General features: G+C 44.4%; 1 protein-coding gene across 3 annotated transcripts in view; it reads right to left on the bottom strand.

The window, feature by feature from the left end:
* LOC115178919 (axin-2) overlaps nt 1-22,825 on the bottom strand; it is an 81,686-nt gene that overhangs the window by 33,458 nt on the left and 25,403 nt on the right. For all 3 annotated transcript variants that reach the window (XM_029740363.1, XM_029740364.1, XM_029740365.1), the window contains 2 exons: nt 18,761-18,895; nt 1,816-1,875 (listed from right to left, as the gene is read on the bottom strand). The gene's annotated coding sequence lies outside the window, so the exon portion shown is untranslated. The remainder of the gene's footprint in view (nt 1-1,815; nt 1,876-18,760; nt 18,896-22,825) is intronic.

Here is a 22,825-nt window from a genome sequence, read left to right on the forward strand (position 1 = left end):
TGCACTTTTCGCACCAAAGTACTTTCATCTCTAGGAGACAGAACGCGTCTCCTTCCTGAGCGGTATGATGGCTGCGTGGTCCCATGGTGTTTAAACTTGCGTACTATTGTTTGTACAGATGAATGTGGTACCTTCAGGCATTTGGAAATTGCTCCCAAGGATGAACCAGACTTCTGGAGGTCTACAATTTTTTTTCTGAGGTCTTGACTGATTTCATTAGATTTTCCCATGATGTCAAGCAAAGAGGCACTGAGTTTGAAGGTAGGCCTTGAAATACATCCACAGGTACACCTCCAATTGACTCAAATGATGTCAAGTAGCTCAGTTGGTAGAGCATGGTGTTTGCAACGCCAGGGTTGTGGGTTCGATTCTCACGGGGGGCCAGCACAGAAAAAAAAAAATGTATGAAATTGTATGAAATGTATGCATTCAGTACTGTAAGTCGCTCTGGATAAGAGCGTCTGCTAAATGACTAAAATGTAAATGTAAATGTAAGTAGCTTATCAGAAGCTTCTAAAGCCATGACATCATTTTCTTGAATTTTCCAAGCTGTTTAAAGGCACAGTCAACTTTCTTGATACAGTGAATTAGAAGTGAAATAATCTGTCTGTAAACAATTGTTGGAAAAATTACCTGTGTCATGCACAAAGTAGATGTCCTAACCGACTTACCCAAACTATAGTTTGTTAACAAGAAATTTGTGGAATGGTTGAAAACAAGTTTTAATGACTCCAACCTAAGTGTATGTAAACTTCTGACTTCAACTGTATGCCAATTTAGCTAGCTAGCTTGCTGTTGCTAGCTATTTTGTCCTGGGATATAAAGATAGGGTTGTTATTTTACCTGAAATGCACAAGGTCCTCTACTCCGACAATTAATCCACGCATAAAAGGGTAAACAGAGTTAGTTTCTAGTAATCTCTCCTCCTTCAGGCTTCTTCTTGTTTTTTGGACTTTATATGGCGGTTGGCAGCCAACTTTAAGGTGCATTACCACCACCAACTGGACTGGAGTGTGGACCTCAGTTCATCTTTCAATCACCCACGTGGGTATATGCTCCTAAAAACCAATGAGGAGATGGGAGAGGCAGGACTTGCAGCATGTCAAGCGTCACAAATAGAACCAAGTTCTATTTTAGCGCCTGGCTACGTGGACACTCATTGACACACGCGAGCAGTGTGGGTGCAATGATTGAATAACATGTATGTGTACATTTATTTAGCAATACGAGCACACGCGACGCGAGCATGTTAGAATTAGGGTTAGCGTTAGAATTAGGCTTAGGAGCTAGAGTTAGTTTTAGGGTGAGGGTTAGGAGCTAGGGTTAGGTTTATGGTTAAAGTTAGGGTTAAGGTTAGGGTAAGGGAATGGGTACGGGTTAGGTTTAGGGTTAGTGGTTAGGGAAAATAGGATTTGAATGGGACTGAATTGTGTGTCCCCACAAGGTCAGTTATACAAGACTGTGTGTGTGTGTGTGTGTGTGTGTGTGTGTGTGTGTGTGTGTGTGTGTGTGTGTGTGTGCATGCGTGTGTGTGTGTGTGTGGTCATGCAAGGTCACCCCTCTCTTTGTATTGTGTCTTTCTGGGAAGTGATTGGCCTGGCTCCGGACTCTAGTGCGTGTGTGTTGTGTGTGTGCATGTGTCCATGTAATCCAGTGCAAGAGCCAGTGTTTGAAAATGTGTTTTTTGATGTGTGTATGTGTGTGTGTGATGTCAGGATTGATGTCCTATAGGAACTTTGTCACTGGCCTTTTTAAGCCAGTATAACCAATTGTATTAGTGATGATTTGATGCATCACTTGTAAACAGGTACTCACCACTGGCAGCATGTTAGTCCGCAGTCTCTTCTCCAAAAGTCTCCTCTAGATACAGTCCACCTGCAACCAAATGCAGAAGTTAGTAATTGTGTTACACAATATGTACATAGTATAGTACTATCCAGGTAGTACGATATACTATGTTTACAGCAACAAAATGTCTTCACTAACTCCAAAAATGTAAAGGTCAGTATCAAGTGCCTAAAATCTCTTAGACGTTGACATGATCTAAAGATTGAAGACATAGACAGAGAAAGATAAGTTGTTTTTACTGTGAATTGGACTTTTACTGTGAATTGGACTTTTACTGTGAATTGGCTCTACTGGCCCTGCAAGTTTGCAGTTCAACTCTTTTATCCAATCAGTCGTGTTTCAGTGTCACAAAAACATGATAATGTGTGACCTACTTTGAGGTTTGCATAAGTATTTTGTTTAAATGCTTCAACCAAACACTTAATTATCAGGGATGCACAGCCCAGTGCAGTCAGAGTTCAACAACTACATCTAGGAACCCCGAGGGCTGTGTCCCAAATGGCACCCTATTCCCTACATAGTGCACTACCTTTGACCAGAACCCTATGGGCCCTGGTCAATAGTAGTGCACTATATAGGGAATAGGGTGCTGTTTGGGATGCAAAATGAGTTACAGATCCAGGCACCAACTCTCAAAGACATTCCACAGGCATACCTTATCATATTTCCTTTCAATGCCTCCATCATCCTCCAAGGTTCAAAATGTCACCCTACTTGCTTTTCTCCACGATATAAATCTCCCTGGCCTCTCGACAGAGAGGATGTCACTTGTTTTGTGTGTGTTGATGTGAAGTGGAAGAAGGTCATTGACAAAATACCAAGTTTTCAGGGGATTTGCCATTTTTTTCTTCAGGTTAGGTTAGAATATTTCCAGTCCCAAATCTCCCCTGTCTTACACACTACCTTCCTGTCGGAGTGTACAAAGGTAGTTCCCTTGTTTGTTACCCTCCTCGGTGTCCTTTGATTCTCATAGCCTTCCTGTTCTATGCCCTTGTGTTTTGGCACGACACACCATGTAACACTATCCGGGGGCATGGAGTGATGGGACGCTTTTGATTCTTTTGTTCCCCCCCTGTGCTTCTGCAGACCAGGGGAGGACACTGAGGGACACGCAAGCACGCACACGCACACGCACACGCACACGCACACGCACACACACACACACACACACACACACACACACACACACACACACACACACACACACACACACACACACACACACACACACAGGGGTGCACTCAGTGAAGCCCGGAGATGATGTAATGGCCAAGTATACTCTCAGGTGCGGTGGTGGTGGTGTCACCTATAATGACATCACCGGGGCTGCGCTTATTGAAGAGGCTCAGTCTATCGGACGGTAAACAGGGAGTAGAGGAAGACGTTACGAAACTAGAACCTACATCAGATCAAAGGGAGAGAATTACGGGGTGAATACCAGTGTTGGGAACTGGTGTGCCTGCTTGGCTGCTGCACGGTGCCAAAACTGATTCATAAACTTTCTCAAAAGGGTCAGGAAGTTATGTGGACGCAACAGTTTGTGTAGAAGCCAATGTCTGAGCCTATATATTGCGCTCTGAGGAAATTCCCCTTTGGAAACAGTCAGAGAGGCATTCTTTGCAAAACCTCGGAACACATCACTCTTTTTTTTTGTCCTCAGGAATCTGAGTAAGACTTCAGAGGAAAAAGCACCAAAAGCCTGCGGTCATGTGGCAGAAATTCAGATGCTATATAATGTTCAAACCTTGAAATATACATGCCGCACAATGTCCAAGCATTTCTGTTCACAATTTACAATGTGTAAACAAACGGGCTAAGAACATTTAAAGAGCCCAGGGTGATTATTTGCAATGAGGTCTAGTTACATGCCGTTTCCAGATTCTAACCCTAGAAAGTGCTATTGAGAGTGTTAACCACTGGCCACCCAACCTTGGTGAACACAAAACACTGACTGTTTAGACTTAAAATATCTAACACAGCATGTTCAGACATCAAATTCTCAACAGAAACCAGACTGCATTAGAGAGAAAATAAATGTAGTCTTGATGTGGTTGGACGGTCTTTAAACTGATCTGAGATACTTGAAAGTGTCAGGGGCAAATCGAGTTAGCGTCTCTGTGAAAGAACTGTTTACTTCTAATCATCGACAAAAATACTTAAAACAAAAATGTGACGACACTCAAGAAAGATCCACTTAATCATGGTTTTCTCTTGACGTTTTTTTTGTTTGTTGCTAAATCGTGTTAACTCCTTATTACAACATCTGCCGTTTCTCTGTTGACACCTAGCTATCCGATGACATCCACTGCACTTCATTCAAGGGAGTTTTTAGGGTGAATGTCCTGTGGTTATACTTTAGTGAATACGATACAGACAGAGGCCTTTATCCCTCTTTAAAACAAGAGTGCTGTCCATTAATGGCAGTACAGTAAAAACAACATACACGTCCTGCTCATAACTGGTCATGACTGGTTATTATAACACTTTCTGTTCATAACTTACTTTCTTTCTGCTTATAACTGGTCATAACTGCTAATTAAAACACTTCCTGCTTATAACTTACTTTCTTTCTGCTTATAACTGCTTATTATAACACTTCCTGCTCATAACTGCTCATAAGCAACCATCCAAAAACATGGAGAAAATGAACCAATCTCCTCTTTTTAAATGGAAAAAAGTTCTGAAAAACCTAAGCTTAGCAGAGGAGCATTTCCACAAGGATCTACTGATGTAACTTGAAAGACTTTGACTTCTCACTTTGCATTTGATATAGTGTCTCTTCAGCAGCTAGGCGAGGCAGCCAGTTATAGGGAACTGCAAAAGAAAGACAGGACTCGCTCCTGGCTCTTAGAAGTCTAGTCAAAAGCCTTCCCTTCTCTGCTTTGTCCCACCGATATTCATCTTGCCAGTTGAAAAGTGAAGACGGCAAAACTTCCCGGCTTGAAAATAACTTTTCAACCACCAAAAGAAACCATGAAACAGGATTGTAATCTTGAAATGTAAACGGTCGGAACATATGGGACTGAGACTGTCAAGGATACTAAAGAATCAGACTTCACACATGGAAAGGGGGTTTAAATTAATATGTTTTTGTCCCACACTGAAAGAATAACCAGACCCATCCAGTGTACGCTGACTCTTCCACAATGTCCACGTCACTGAAATCCATTTGACATTTATCTATACACACTTACACATAAGAGTCTTACAAGGTCATTTTTTTTGTTCTATTGTTCTGTGTTAGCGTGCTTCATCTACTCCACAAACAGGGGAGCAGCGTTTTAGTAGTATTTTCTCCTCAGTATCGCTGCCCTACAATTCAAAGTTCCACAAAAAAGTTTAAATACCGCTTATCTTACCAAAAACCGTTCAAAGTGCCCCCTCCCCCCAAAATATACATTTTCAAATGGGCCACAGCTCTCAGCCTCGTCTCACCACACAGCTTGACAAAGAAAGCTGACTTCATCAAGGTACCTCTGAATTTGACGGAAATGAAACACAAACTCTTGAATCCTTTTCTTTCCCACAATGGCGGGGATGAATAAATGATATTCGTTTCTTTAATCGACGCACTCAGCGATAACAAAGAGACTTTGAGACACTTTGAGGACACCTAACGATCAGACGCCATCGGGAGGTGCTGCTCGTTTCTCCTTGACTGATGAGCGGCTCAAAACACGAGGCCCTTAAACGCTCCTGTCTACTTGGGAACAATCTCACTTTTCTGTCTTTCAAGCAAAAAAACTGAAAATCACTTCATCTTTTCCAATTGTTCTAAGTTTTTTTGGTTCCTGATAAAGCACTCGGTATTGACTACTTCGAAAGAGCTTCTTCTCTTGAAAAAAGAAAGTGACATGTCATCTAAATATAGCCTTTGAGAGTGTACTTCGATTTAACTTGTCCTCCGCCTTCTCTACCGTGTGTCGTGTGGTTGATGTGTCTGACAGCTGCCTGTTGAAAGACACCGTTCCCGAACGAATATTCAAATTAAGTTTGCGGTTTGACGACAGGGGCTTGATGTATGCTAATGAACCCGCAGGGAAGAATGTGCTCACTCTCAGAAACAGGAGAACGTAACAAAACCTCGTCAGACACCACTCCCCTGGATATGAAGAAGTCACATCGCTCACAAAGTTTGCGTCGCCACAGAAGAGCACAAAAGAGCTCAAATCACATGAGGTAAACACAACGAAAAAAGGCGGGTTTGACTTCTAAAGTGTTCGATTTGAGGTAAAGGAAGAGAAATTAGGACAATTCTCCATATGTAATGAAAGTAAGCGGGAATATTTCTTGACAAGGGAGGGGGAATTATTTTGTCTTCAATAAGTGTGTGCGACACCTATGGTAAATTCCTGAGGAATTGTCTCCAAGTATGTGGGCTCCCGAGTTGCGCAGCGGTGTCATAGGGGTCGTGAAATGGAGACCTAGACGCAGCGTGGATAGTGCTCATTTTCAATACTTTAATGACGACACTTGACAAAATAACAAAAACGACCAACACAGTCCCGTCAGGTACACATAGACTAAACAGAAAATAACAAGTATGGCTTCCAATCAGAGACAACGAAAGACACCTGCCTCTGATTGGAAACCATACCCGGCCGAACATGAAAACCAACACATAGAAATAGATAACTAGAACAAACCCACATAGAAACAGAAAACCCAAAATACATACAAAACAAACCCTCCTGCCACACCCTGACCATACTACTATGGCAAATGACCTCTTTCACTGGTCAGGACGTGACAGTACAGCCCCCCCCAAAGGACTGCACACCAAACCAAAAACCCACAAAAACAACCCTAAACAAAAAGGGAGGGAAGGGAGGGTGGCCACCGTCAATGACGGCTCCTGTGCTACACCCAGACCTTCCGCCAATCCTCCAGCTCTGGAGGTGGCTCCGGCTCCGGGCGTAGCCCCCTTTCTGCCCGCAGATCCCTCTGCTTCTGGAACCCTGACCTGTTCTGCGCTGCCAACCACCGCTGAAGGCTCTGGGTTGCAGACCACCGCTGAAGGCTCTGGGTTGCAGACCACCGCTGAAGGCTCTGGGCTGCAGACCACCGCTGAAGGCTCTGGGTTGCAGACCACCGCTGAAGGCTCTGGGTTGCAGACCACCGCTGAAGGCTCTGGGTTGCAGACCACTGCTGAAGGCTCCGGACTGAGAGGCGTCGCCGGAGGCTCCGGACTGGGAGGCGTCGCCGGAGGCTCCGGACTGGGGAACGTCGCCGGAGGCTCCGGGCTGAAGAGCGTCGCCGGAGGCTCCGGGCTGAGGAGCGTCGCCGGAGGCTCCGGGCTGAGGGGCGTCGCCGGAGGCTCCGGGCTGAGAGGCGTCGCCGGAGGCTCCGGACTGAGGAGCGTCGCCGGAGGCTCCGGGCTGAAGAGCGTCGCCGGAGGCTCCGGGCTGAGGAGCGTCGCTGGAGGCTCCGGGCTGAGGAGCGGAGGGCGCACTGGTAGACGAGTGCGCGGAGCCGGCACCGGATGTACTGGGCCATGGAGGCTTACTGGAGGTCTGGTACTTGCGGCTAGCACAACCCGTCCTGGCTCAATGCTGACGCTAGCCCGGCAAGGGCGGAGCGCCGGAAAAGGACAAACTGGGCTGTGCTGGGGAATGCAGGGTACCGTGCGTGGAGCAGGCGTAGGATATACTAGGCCATGGATTTCAACTGGAGGTCTGACGCTTACAGCTTGCATAAACGGTCCTGGCTCGATGCTGGCTTTAGCCCGGCAAGGGCGAAGCGCTGGCACAGGACGAACTGGGCTGTGCTGGAGAATGCGGAGTATCGTGCGTGGAGCAGGCGTAGGATATATTGGGCCGAGGAGTCGCACTGGAGGCCAGATACGTTGAGCCGGCACACTTTTACCTGGCTGCCGGCTAACTGTCGTACGACAACATTGAGGAGCCTGTATCGACCGCACCGGGCTGTGAGTGCGTATGGGCGACATAGTGCGCATTACTCCATACTGCATAGCTCTTCTCTCTGTGCGTCTGCTCCATCGTGCCCTTTCCGCCAGTCCCTCTCTCCGGAATCTAGCGACGTAATCCGCTCTTGATTCCCCAACTGGCTCTGGTTTCCTCCATGGCTCCCTCCGAAATGCCCGGGAAGTTAGGTCAGGGTTCCCCCCTGACCTAGCCAAACTCCCCTTATGCCCCCCCGAATTTGTTTTGGGGCTGTCTCTTCACCTCCCCAATTGGAGGATACAACGCCTCGTAATCCCGTCGTTCCCTCTTAGCTTCTTCCAGTTCCTTCTTCGGGCACTGGTACTCCCCAGCCTGGCTCCATGGTCCCTTTCCATCAAGGATCTCTTCCCACGTCCACGACTCAAGATACCTCCTCTCACGCTGCTTGGTCCTTTTATGGTGGGTAGTTCTGTCACAGGGGTCATGAAATGGAGACCAAGACGCAGCATGGATAGTGCTCATTTTCAATGCTTTAATGACGACACTTGACAAAATAACAAAAACGACCAACACAGTCCCGTCAGGTACACATAGACTAAACAGAAAATAACTACCCACAACCCCAAAGGAAAAACAGGCTGCCTAAGTATGGCTTCCAATCAGAGACAACGAAAGACACCTGCCTCTGATTGGAAACCATACCCGGCCGAATATGAAAACCAACACATAGAAATAGATAACTAGAACAAACCCACATAGAAACAGAAAACCCAAAATAAATACAAAACAAACCCCCCTGCCACGGCCTAAACCATACTACTATGGCAAATGACCTCTTTCACTGGTCAGGGCGTGACAAGCGGTCTAAGTGCAAGAGACGTCACTGCAGTATCTGGTTCGAATCCAGGCTGCATCACATCCGGTCATGATTGGGTGTCCCATAAGGTGGCGCACAATTGGCCCAGCGTTGTTCGGGTTTTCTCTCTGAAAAATGTAGTTCATTTAATTTGATTGTCGTAAGGTTCCATGACTTTGTCCATACAGGGCATCTGAACACACAAAATACATTTTGATGATTTTCATTTTATTTCACTTCTGTACACCTGTGGTGTTCCCGGTCAAAAATGACCGGTCATTAGAAATGAATGAGTGAGACTACAATTAGTGTATAAAATTGAGTTCAGGCACATGCCCATTCATCAGATGGACACACTTCCTCTCCCAGACCCCCACATGCATGTGTGTTTGAGCACACACACACACCTCACTTCCCTTCTTGGCTTCCATGGCAACCCCCACGGGAACCTTTCCCCAATAGAATCTTTCCCCCACGGGAACCACACCTGTCAGCATTGTCACAAACAATCGCAACATTGTTTCAATAATATATAGAACTTTCCTCACAGCTCTGGTATATAAAGCTTTTTTGAGGCCTTGCTCACAATTCATTCTGTGGCAGCACAATGACCAAACGATATACTGTATGTCTGTAACGCCCTGGCCATAGAGAGGGGTTTTTTGTTATTTATTTTGGTTAGGCCAGGGAGTTACATTGGGTGGGCGTTCTATGTTCCTTTTTCTATGTTTTTGTATTTCTTTGTTTTGGGCCGTGTGTGTGGCTCCCAATCAGGCACAGCTGAAGCTCGTTGTTGCTGATTGGGAGTCACACATAAGGAGCATGTTTTTCCTTTGGGTTTTGTGGGTAATTGTTTCTGTTAGTGTTTGCACCTGACAGGACTGTTGGCTGTCGGTTTTCTCTTTTCTTGTTTTTGTATAGTGTTCACATTGTTCAATTAAATATTACATGATGAACACTAACTCCGCTGCACCTTGGTCCACTCTCTTCATCGACAGTTGTTACAATGTGAGGCTCTTGATCATATCTTTGATCATGACACTAGTGAGGAGGAGAGAGTCCCTGTTAAACTTTGACACAAAGTCGTCTGTAATAAATAGCACAATACATTTCATCTGAGTATTTGTTATAGTCAAAATAATCATACATTATGCATTTTGTTACTGAAAAACAAGTTGTATGAGCTCAGGTCAATGAGGCCTACAGGCCATAAATAGCAAATAGAAGTTCAAAACTTGTAATGTTCACAAGAACTTAAGTTGATAAAAAGATCTAGCACAACGTTAGGTGATAATATATGTATTATTATGGATTTATAATCAGCTATAATGGGGCGGTCATTTTGGACCGGGAACACAGAATGAATTAACATAAAACCAACACAACAGTAGGGTTAACTGACTTGCCTAGTTAAATAAAGGTTCAAATGTGCCTACAATACTTATCATTTGATTCTATGAACACTTTTCTTTAATCTGCAGTGGAGATGAGTGAACTAGAGACAGTGCAAAGGTCAGAGACAGAAGTTTCACAACATTGTTTAACTCTCTGCTATGCCCAGTTCATCCGCTGAATTGATTACTAATGTCTTTTATGTGTCAAAAACAAACAGATCAGGATGCCTCCTTCAACTGAATCAGCCTGAAAGAATAACAGCAGAGGCCATAGACCTAGATTACATAGATTTAAGGGTAACTGCCTTTTTCAAGGATTCATCTGTTTTGTCTACCATCTTCAAAGGTTATTTTGCTCTAGGAGTAAAGCCTTAATTACGTGAGGTTGTTCTAGCTACTGTGAAGATCTAATCATGGCCCGTACTAATTAAGACAACACAAACAAGGTAGCGCCATAAAAATAGGCCCGCAGGAAAGACTGAATTCCATAAACACACTGACTTTTAACTCTCTGCCTCCACACACAAGGGCAGTCACCTGCACGCACGCACGCACGCACGCACACACGCACACACACACACACACACACACACACACACACACACACACACACACACACACACACACACACACACACACACACACACACACACACACTTGTTTTACTATCCATGTGTGGACCAAACAATTGATTCCCATTCAAAAACTATTTTCCTAACCCTAACCCTTAATCTAACCCTAATCCTAACCCTAACCTTAACCTTAACCCCTAACCTCTAAGCCTAACCCTAACTCCTAACCCTAAACGTAACCCCTAACCCTAATTCTAACCCTAAACCTAAACTAGCCTTTTGCCTTGTGGGGACTGGCAAAATGTCCCCACTTGTCCTAGTTTTACTAGTCTTTGGGGGACTTCTGGTCCCACCAGGACAGTAAAACAAAAAATACACACACACACACACACACATTTGTACTGTAATGCACAGACATTGTGCAATTAAAACAGTACAGTTGAAGTTAGAATGTACAGAGTTCTATCTAATATAAGTCTCAAACACACACCTTCCTCCTACACAGCATCCAGAGAGCTAACAGTAACAACAGTCAAGCTTCCCTTCAGATGAACTGGGACTATAATGACTTCAGCCACACAATGCTCCTCTCTCTTTCATTATGACAGTAGGAGCGTGCCATACCAATGTCAGGGAGCAGAGAACAACACGGCCCATTGACTCTAACAGTACACAGTGACATTGACTCTAACAGTACACAGTAGAACTGGAGGAGGCAGTGGACTCATTGTAACAGATGATGTCACCCCCCCCTGACAACACCAGACACCACAGAGGCCAATAGGAGCAGGGCAGGGCTGGGGGAGGAGGGGAACAGTGGAGAGGAAGATGGCAAAGGGGTAGGGTTATTGGAGGGAGATAGGGGTGGAAGGGTTAAGGGCCTTGGTAAATAATAGTGGAGACAGTGTGGAGACAGTGGTACATGATAGTGGAGACAGTGTGGAGACAGTGGTAAATGATAGTGGAGACAGTGTGGAGACAGTGGTACAGTATAGTGGAGGCAGTGGTACAGGATAGTGGAAACAGTGTGGAGACAGTGGTACATGATAGTGGAGACAGTGTGGAGACAGTGTGGAGACAGTGGTACATGATAGTGGAGACAGTGTGGAGGCAGTGGTACAGGATAGTGGAGACAGTGGTACATGATAGTGGAGACAGTGTGGAGACAGTGGTACATGATAGTGGAGACAGTGTGGAGGCAGTGTAGAGACAGTGGTGCATGATAGTGGAGACAGTGTGGAGGCAGTGGTACAGGATAGTGGAGACAGTGGTAAATGATAGTGGAGACAGTGGTACATGATAGTGGAGACAGTGTGGAGGCAGTGGTACAGGATAGTGGAGACAGTGGTACATGATAGTGGAGACAGTGTGGAGACAGTGGTACATGCTAGTGGAGACAGTGTGGAGACAGTGTGTCCAAAGACGACACACAAAGATACACATGCATGCACACGCACACACACAGACATGTTTCAGACATGGATCAGAAAGAGTCCCGGCTCCTGCCTTTGAACCGTAGCATGGTGACGTCCGATAAGCCAGCCGTGTGGGTTGGTCAGGAACTCTGCATAACTCAGCACATTCTTACAGCACACAGTGCTGGATGCCAGGCCACACTGCGTTCACCCTATCCACCACCCACCATGGAGAGACCACAGCCCCAGAGGCGACACCCCAGGCCAGGCAATATGAACACAGCTCCCCAAACATGGTTCCTCCAACCAGTAGAGCAGGATTTCTTGGGACAATCACAGTTGGAAATACTCTATGATTAGGGCCTGGAGTTTTTCCTGGCTATATGACCTGACCAGGAAAAAGCTCAGGGCACCGAGTTATGACCTATAACTACAGATGTAGGGTCTTAATTTGATCACCCTGTTGCATTTAAAACTTGTAGTGTATTTGAGGTTTAAAAAGGCTTCTGAAGTTTGAAAATTTCCACAAACATTTCAGACTTGATTTTCCCTTACAAAAAATGTCCATTAATTAGAATCCACATAATAATTCAAATTTCCTGTTGCTGCAGGATTATTGTCCTGCTGTAGCAAACTGGCTCAAATTAAGATCGTACATCTGTAGGGCACAGTGTTTTTCCTGGTCAGGTCAGGTGGTCAAGAATAAACTGGGCCTTGTATAGGATTACAACACTAGCAATCTCAAAAGTCACTCAATGTTCAAGAAATTTACAGCACACCACAACAATAGTATAATCCACACTTGAATCTATCTTGGTGGTAGAGGGAAAAAAAGCTGGCTAGGTAGATGTTGGCTTGTTGCTTTTATGGAAGGATACAGCGCTCCAGGACTCCCATGTAGGTCAGACACAAATCCTGTGCCTCCAGCAGAGAACCCAGAACCTCTTTCAGCATCTGAAGGAGCCAAGGAGAAGAGAGGAGAGCAGAGTTTCTTCCAGGTGCTGCTTTCACAGTGGTAATCCTTCCTCAGCGTGACTGTGGGTTTTACAGAGAATCTCTCCAAACAGGTCCCAGATGGTGGGAGGTAGACAGTGACACAAATAAAACACATGCAGACACACATGTACTCCATAAGCTTGCAGTTACTTAGGGACACACACTCATACGCACTTGCAGTTGTTTAGGCACGCACATACATGAGCTTGTACATACCCTAGGCCACACACGCGTACACACAAAACGACTGAAGGTGAGAAGTGATTTGTCCCTCCTGGGTGGTCCTTGTGTAAAGATAAGGCGAGCTCTGCTAAAGCCCTCTGATAAGTAGAAGCACAAGTTGGGGCTGTTTTGTCAGGTTAGCAGCGGAGACCTCTTTACAACACGTGTGGAACGTCTGCGGCCTGTAGAGCCGTAGAGAGCTAGAAGAGTTCCTCTAAGTTGACATCCCATCCCAGAGCTTGTTTAATGACAATGAGTCAGGAGCATGACTAGCTGAAACTAATATAAGCCTCCTCCTAACAGGCCCTGTGGCTTTTTCTGCTCACATCAGCTCCTCTGTTTGTGGAAGATTAACACACAACATACAGGAGGCCTCTGCTTTGTAGCAGAGCTGGTCAGGCGTTAAGATCACGAAGGTGGTTAGAAAGAAGAGGAAGACATTTGAAAGGAAGAGATAACCAATCCTCCGTTCCTGCCTATTTCTGTCGGGAAGGGAAAAAATCCCGGTCTCCTCACTCCTCTCTCCTTTTCATGTGGTTACTGGAACAACAATGTACAATCGGAGCGTTTCGTCCTTTGATGTTTGCATTCACCAAACCGACTTCAAGCGGAGGAGAAAAGAGAGGGTGAGAAAGACGCAGGAGAGAGATTTTGTGGTGTGCTTTCGCTCTCTCTCATTGGCAAGGCATCTGACGTCTAGCCGGCAAAAGACAAAATTCGGTTTTGCCTGTTAAGCCGTCTGTCAAGAGGGTTTTCTCAATTTTTTCTTGCCCGTTTTGTGGATGTGGCTGTGCCGTTGTGAAGGCCGCTTACACGCTTTTCAAACAATAACAGTTCAATGCTCCCCCTTCTGCTTCCTCTGCCAGGGCCCTGCACATGCCAACACATCCTTTTGAGAGCCTTGAAACGACAACAAACGCTAAGCGTTTTCACCGCTGAGAGAAAAGAGGCCCATCCACGAGCCTGTGTAATTAAAGTCTATCTAATACTGTTACATTTCTGCTCGGAAATACACAAAAAAAGGAGCGTTTCCAAGGCTCTTTCTCTGTCGCTAATCCGGCATCTTTGTTGAGGTCGCCACAAATACGCCTCGCTCACAGAGAAACAGAGAAGACTCAAAATGGTGGAAATAAAATAGCCAGGTTTCAAAACTTGAGTTTGCCGGCTTTAAGTGTAGGCCGCTACGCCACGACAGCAGGCTCAAAGAGCACATGGAATCAGAATTTCTATCTATACCCCCTCCTTGATATGAGCTTCAAACTAACTATGTGTCATCTCTCAGTCAGCCAACATTCTCTCTTTCTTCACCCCGGAAGGTGACCATACAGGGCGTACTGTACGTTTGATCAGACGCTAGCATCATCGGGTTGTCTACATATATAGCTATGTGACAGTGCTAATTGTACGTGACACATTCAGAACACAGGCGTTCTTTTTCGGACAACATTGTTACATATACAAGGCCTTGAAAACCAACATCCTCCAATGTGTCTGAAGAAATCCATCTCCATTTCGGTTGCTGTAATCCTTGGCCATTCATTCACCTCCACCCCTGCACGGCTCCGCTGTAGGAGGCATCAACGGCTTCGAACATTAAAGAGACAATCAAAGAGTGAGGCATCAGAGCTGGGCTAGTGCCTCTGGAATGGAAAGTGTTATCAAAAATACAGCTAAACTTGATCCTCTGTGCCCGTCCTTCCCACAGGCAAAGTTATCCTTTCAACCGGCTGCTGCCTTCAATAACCCCAAACAAAAATAATGTCAGAGTATGCGAACGTGTCTGAATGCGAAGTACGCACTGATTATTGACTTCGGGTATTCAGAGCTGATGTGTTGGTTTGAATAGGGTTGAACACAAAGGCATACATACATACTGTCTTTGTGGCTCTCCGTGACTTAAGATCAGGGCCGGCCTTGGGCATAAGCGACTTAAGAGGCCGACTGGGAACTCAGTTGGGGTCTCAACTTACCGTTGAGAGTTATAATTGTAGAATACACAAGGTGCAATTTCAAAATGTGGTGGTGCACTGCAGTTTTTCTCTTGTTATGTCAGTCACTGACAGTCGGTCAATGAGCCCGTCAGCTAACATTTCTTTTTTGTTAGTCTAGCCAGCTATCTAAAATTGCAGTAATCATGATTGAATTATCAACCAGGCATGAAGGGCACATGCCCGGGGGCTTTGACCTCCAGGAGGCCCCCATTGATTTTTATAGTCATTCTAACTCAGATATCATAACACCATGGCATAAGTCATGGCAAAATGTGTAGAATTGCAGGAAATGAACTCTAAAACGTGTTTCTCTCTGCCTTCAAGAGGGGGGAGGGGCACTAAAATGTTTTGCTCTTGGGGTGGGGGAGCCCCACCAATTTCTTTTTGCTTAGGCTCCCAAAAGGCCCTACTTATAACCTCTGTGCTCATGAAACCGTACCAAAATATATTGTGTATAAATATCAATGTATATTTTACTGTAGCTTTCTACCAGCTTGTGGTATCTTGTGCCTAGAGACTGTATGCGTTAATAAAGGTCAGGTGGATTACTGCTTTCGTGTGTAATGGTATACTGTATGTGGAAGGTATGTACCTGTAGGTATCATGTATAATGTTAAAAGGTATCTTTAAAGCCTTAAGTTATAACATGTGGTGGAGCACCAACTGTATACAGGTCAACAGGTTTCCCAATTAAGGTTGAGTATTTTAAACAGATCACACTGAACAAAAATATAAATGCAACATGTAAAGTCATGGTTCCATGTTTCATGAGCTGAAATAAAAGATTTTCCATATTCACAAAAAGCTTATTTCTCAAAAATGTTGTCCACAAATTTGTTTACATCCCTGTTAGAGAGCATTTCTCTTTTGCCAAGATAATCTATCCACCTGACAGGTGTGGCATATCAAGAAGCTGATTAAACAGCATGATCATTACACAGGTGCACCTTGTGCTGGGGACAACAAAAGGCCACTCTAAAATATGCAGTTTTTTTACACACACAATGCCACAGATGTCTCAAGTGTTGAGGGAGCGTGCAATTGGCATGCTGATTGCAGGAATGTCCACCAGCTGTTGCCAGAGAATGCAATGTTAGTTTATCTACCATAAGCCTCCTCCAACATCGTTTTAGCAGGACGTCCAACCGGCCTCACAATCGCAGACCATGTGTATGGCGTCGTGTGGGCGAGCGGTTTGCTGATGTCAATGTTGTGAACAGAGTGCCCCATGGTGGTGGTGGGGCTATGGTATGGGCAGGCAGAAGCTACAGACAATGAACCCAATTGCATTTTATTGATGGCAATTTGAATGCACAGAGATACCTTGAAGAGATCCTGAGCCTCATTGCCGCGCCATTCATCCGCCGCCATCACCATGTTTCAGCATGACAATGCACGGACCCATGTCACAAGGATCTGTACACAATTCCTGGAAGCTGAAAATGTCCCAGTTCTTCCATGGCCTGCATACTCACCAGACATGTCACCCATTGAGCATGTTTGGGAAGCTCTGGATCGACATGTACGACAGCGTGTTCAAGTTCCTGCCAATATCCAGCGACTTCGCACAGCCATTGAAGAGAAGTAGGACAACATTCCACAGGCCACAATCAACAGCCTGATCAACTCAATGCGAAGGAGATGCGTTGCCCTGCATGAGACACTCCTAACTTTTTTTTTTAAGGTATCTGTGGCCAACATGTGCATATCTGTATTCCCAGTCATGTGAAATCCATAAATTAGGGCCTAATGAATTTATTTAAACTGACTGATTTCCTGATATGAACTGTAACTCAGTAAAATCTTTGAAATTGTTGTATGTTGCATTTATATTTTTGTTCAGTGTAGAAATAGAAATCCACTAAAGCGGCACACACATTTTCTTTTAAGAAAAGTACCTTTTCTAGTTCTGTAATACTATTTCTAAGACACTGATAGCACGTAGCGCTAGCTTCAGAGTATAGAACACAGTGGTGCTGTTGTCACCAGAAGAAGAATAAGGAGGAGGTGTGAATATGCATATGGTACCCGCAAGAGCCCTGCAACATCCCGACTTTGCTAGGATGAAAGGAACTGCAAAGCCAAATCACTTTATCAACCCCAACAGCCAGTCTTATTGTGGATGTACTTCAGACGCTAGCTAGGCCTAAAAAGTCACAGCGCTAATTGCAAGACACAACAAGGAGATTGTTTGGCCCGGTGCTAACCGTTGTGTACGGCTAACGGTAATCACCACAATAATTTGGCTCCCAGAACATCAAATGGTGGTTTGGAGCTGGAGGAATTTGCATTGAGCTCTTTGATCTGGGAAATTTAAACAAAGCATGACCCGCTATGCAAAAAGCATGAAGGTTAGAGTCTTCCCCTCTCCCTCCCTCCCTCTCTCCCCCCCTCCCTCCCTCCCTTTACTCCCCTCCCATCCAGCTGAAACCACTTCTACAGTGGAGATTATCGTGGCTAAAAAAGCAACAAAGGGTGAAAACAGACATCAGAGACTAACTTCATAATTTCGAGGTGAACTTTTAACCAAGGTAAGTATTGTGGTCAAATGGAGTGAACTGTGTGGTAACAGTAACTTACACACAATAAAGGCTGGAATATTTTTTTATGCAGTGTTGGTATCATTCCCCTTTAAGAGGATCACTTGAAAGATATAGAAGTAGGAGTGATTCACAGTATACAGTATTTAAGGAGGTAGGGGATTTTTCAACTGTTCCACTTCAGTTCGAGTATTATTATTTCCAAGAAAAAAAGGAAGAACTAGAGCAGTAAAAGGCTTTTAAGTAAGTTTTGAAAGTGCAACACATTTTGCATGAATATCACACTCTCACATGGGTTTTATAGAAGTCCCTAAAGTCTTCTCACTCCCTCTCCTTGAATGCAACTTTCTTCCTTGCTCGCCCATGCATACAGACTTTTAATCAACTGCAATTTAACCCACCGAGTGTTCATGTGATGGGTACCCAGAGATAATGAAGACACTAGACTACAGCCGGGCCTTTTCTCACCCAACCTTTGTTAAGGTGACACAACCGCATGGCTGCTTGTCAATGGAATGGAATAGGCAGACCTATAGGCTGACTGGGTAACCTGTAAATACTCCTGTATTATTACCCAGACTGCTATTGTGACTGACTGGGTTCAAACCCAGGTGTCCTGTTTTCCAGAAGACTGTGCTAGCCTGCTGAGCTAAAGCCTAGGCATGGTATGTGATAAATAGGCTCACTGGGGAACAGTCAGATACCCCAAAGATTATTACTCCTGTGTTATTCTCCCAGGCTGCTATTGTGACTCACTGGGTTCGAACCCGGGTCTGTTGGGTGTTGCAAGGCTGTGTATGTTGGCAGTTATTGTGTGTCAGTAGCACAGGAGGTTGGTGGCACCTTATTAAGGGAGGACGGGCTTGTGGTAATGGCTTGAGCAGAATAGGTGGAATGGTATGAAATAGACCAAACACATGTGTTTGATGCCATTCCACATGCTCCGTTCCAGCCATTATTTTGAGCCGTCCTCCCCTCAGCAGCCTCCACTGGTCAGTAGGTGTGGTTGTGTTGTGTCCACACCTTGTCTGTGTTGTTTGAACGTCCACTTTCCTCTGTCCCCTGCTATAGTAGTGAAGGGAGCTGGAGGGCGATGGCCCATGTGTTTTCTGCTTCTTGAGGTTCACCACATCATCACTGCAGGACAGCATGGTAGCTCTAAGACAAAAGACACACACATAATTAGGATGATAACGTTTTGCATACAGAACTACAATGAGCAGCAGTTAGGTGGGAAACGTTTGTAAGGAACGTCAGGCAGTTGGAGATCTTGTAATCGTAAAACTTGTTGACACACAAACGGAAACACTGCAGGATCAAAAAGGGAGGATAAAATGTGTCAGTCAATGTTTCTTTTGACAAACTTTTCAACAAATATCCTTTGACTCGTTGAAAAGCTTGATACAACAATAGCAGGGAGAGAGAATACAATATTTTTGTACCCGCAACTGCACCCAAGACAAACTTTGTCCCCATGAAGAGATTCATAACAAATGCATAATATTATCTATTCAAATGCCTGGAGGAAACCATCTTTTAACAATGACACTTCAATCTATCGGTCCCGCATGGGGGAAGATGTTATGTAAAAAGTGACCATCAGAACAAACATCTAAAGAGGAAGATATCTCCATCTTTACATCTAGCTTCTTTAGGGATAGAACGGAAATGGGAGAGAAAAGTCATGCAAAAAATGTACAATTCCACCTTTTTATTCAGAACCCAGCATGAATGTGTCGGCGAGAGAGCTAGCTCGTGGTATGTACGGAGATGAAAAGTGGACGCCATTCCTTTGAAATCCTCCTCAAGTCAAAATTACCATTTCATTTCAACTCCAGCCAGGAAACTGAGAGCCGGCTAACTACTAACTGCTTTGGGCATATCATTATTTATTGTGTGCAAACTTTGGAGTGAACAGTGTTGCTGGGAATAATATGGTGTGTGGGAGGTGGGAGTCAACAGTTGGAGCAACCACAAACGCAAAGATCAGGCTTATTTTCTCTGTAGGAGAACCACATAAAAGTGAAAATAATGCCCATTATTATGACGCAACGACATGAGACTTCTCTTAGAAGGATTTTCTAGCAACTCAGAACTTAACATGCAAGCACAGGCAACCAGTTTGACCCCCTTGTGTTAATAGCATTAGCATTTTTCTTTGCTAATTAGCGATATTGTTATAATTGAGCCATTAGCTGAGTTTAACTAAGCACTTTTTCCATAGTGGCCACATTAAGTCTGTAACTTCCTTTTATTTAGTTGAATATATTTGTCCTCACCCCAGCAGGAGTGAGTTTTACCTACGCACCAACTGCTAACACTATGTCAAAATTAAGTTCCAAAATATACCTCTTAAAACTTCAACCATTGAGAGGGGGAGGAGAGAGCTATAAAAAGAGAGAGAGAGAGAGAGAGAGGAAATTGAGCCTCAATAACTATATGGACAAAGGCCCAAGGGCTTTGTCTCTTATTTTCTTATCTTCCATTTGAGTAAAAGAAAAATAAGATTTGGCACCTGGTCAATAGGTCTTTTGCACCTTTTGATGTTAGCCATTCTGTCTATGATGTAACCTAATAAGATCATGTTTTATCAAGGAAATAGGTTCAGATCATGAGACTGTTAATCATTATAGCCTTATAGTGGTAATGCTCTAGGCGTTCACTAAGCCAACAGGCCACATTTGTGCTAGCACAACGTTAGCATACAGATAGATTGCTGCTAAAATGGAATGCTACACCTGTTCGTTAGTGTAGTTAATTGGATTAGCATAGTTAGCATGCTATCCAAAACTTTGTGTACAGCATGCCATAACACCTACCTGAATGCATAGTTTTAAGCATTGCCTTTTAATGCTAGCTGCCATAGTTTACCTTTGGATTAGCATTGCTACAGGATGCTAACACGCAGGGGCATCATGGTAATATTCAAGTGCTTCACAATAAAACAACTACAGCCAATAATACTGACTCATGTATCGCTTCAGAATAAAAGTGATGACACCAAAACCAAGGCTACATTTGGATCAGCATACCTATTCCATGCTATCATACTTTATCTTGGATGTACATACACTATGTAATGAGTGCTAGTTCAGCATTTAATGGGGAAGGAACAACAACAAACCATAAGGAGAGGGCGTGGATCAAGCCCAGTGTGATTCACGGTCAGCGGGGAAGAAGGAGCATAACTCTGCTGACTGCTCTCAGCTCTGACATAGAGTACATATAATGTTAAACATATGGCTGGAGCCGAGGATTCACGCATGACCGCATGCAAGATGTGGAAAAAAACACAGCTGGTGTCCTTTTTTTCTCCTCCTAAAATGGATGCTTAGTCCACAGTCTGAAGAGGAAAACATTTAAACGATTTCAGACATTCTGACTTGATGCTTAGAAGGGGAAAAAAGTGGAATTTACGATGCGGAACAGGAGTACACAGAGAAATCAAATGTACCGAGGAATCAGATCAGTGAACAAATCAAATCACATTTTATTGGTCGCGTACACATATTTCGCAGATGTTATCGCTGGTGCAGTGAAACGCTTGCTCCAACAGTGCAGTAATACCTAACAATCCAAAATAATTTCCAAATACAAGAAAATACAAAGAAAGACGTTAAGAAATATCAGAACGAGCAACACGAACACGGCGGTGGATGAATGCCTTACAGTTCTCACGTTTATGAAACACCTTGAGAAAGAGGATAAAGGAAGTATTACCCACAGATGGCACGATGAGCAACGAGGACCAGGGGACTCATCATCAGACAGGGCCAAATAGACTCTGGACGTACTTCAAATACACCAAATGTATTACAGGTGAGAGTCATATGCCAAGTATTTTGAGCAATGGAGGGATGTAAAAAGTTGTGCTTGTGTTGAAATAGGAACCATGGTCTTTAACAATAAAATACACTGAGGGTACAAAACATTAAGAACACCTTTTTAATATTGAGCTGCACCCCCCTTTTTTTCCCTCACAACAGCTTAAATTCGTTGGGGCATTGACTCTATAAGGTGTTGAAAGCGTTCCATAGGGATGCTGGCCCATGTTGACTCCAATACGTTGGCTGGATGTTCTTTGGGTAATGGACCATTTTTGATACAGTACACACTGGAAACTGTTGAGCGTAAAAAACCCAGTAAAGTTGCAGTTTTGGACATAAACCGCAGCACCTGGCCCCTACTACCGTACCCCATTCAAAAGGCACTTAAATCTTTTGTCTTGCCCATTCACCCTCTGAATGGCACACATACACAATCCATGTCTCAATTTTATCAAGGCTTAAAAATCCTAATTTAACCTGTCTCCTCCCCTTCATTTACATGTGACATCAATAAGGGATCATAGGTTTCACATCTATTCACCTGGTCAGTCTATGTCATGGAAAGAGCATAATGTTTTCAAAATATTTTTTACACTATGTGTATATTTAAGGTCCAATGCCGCCGTTTTTATCCCAATATCAAATCATTTCTGTGCAACAATTAAATGTCTTACTGTGAGATAATGAGGCTAACGAAATGAGGCTTGTCATCTAAAACCCTCACAAACTTTTACAGATGCACAATTGAAAGCATCTTGTCGGGCTGTATCACCACCTGGTACGGCAACTGCACTTCTCCTAACCTCAAGGCTTCACAGAGGGAGGTGCGGTCTGCCCAACGCATTACCTGGGGCAAACTACCCGCCCTCCAGGACACCTACAGCACCTGATGTCAGAGGATGGCCAAGTAGATCATCAAGGACATTAACCACCTGAGCCACTGCCTGTTCACCCCGCTATCATCCAGAACGCGAGGTCAGTACGGGTGCATCAAAGCTGGGATCGAGAGACCGAGAGACTGAAAAACAGCCTCTATCTCAAGGCCATCAGACTGTTAAACAGCCATCACTAGCACATTAGAGGCTGCTGCCTATAGGCATAGACTAGAAATCACTGGCCACTTTATGGAATGGAACACTAGTCACTTTAATAAGGTTTACATATCTGGCATTACTCGTCTCATGTGTATACACTGTTTTCTATACTCTCTCATTCACTTAATGTTTCCATATCTGGCATTACTCATCTCATATGTATATAC

Source organism: Salmo trutta, chromosome 38 (genome assembly GCF_901001165.1).
Source record: "Salmo trutta chromosome 38, fSalTru1.1, whole genome shotgun sequence".
Taxonomy (NCBI): Eukaryota; Metazoa; Chordata; class Actinopteri; order Salmoniformes; family Salmonidae; genus Salmo; species Salmo trutta.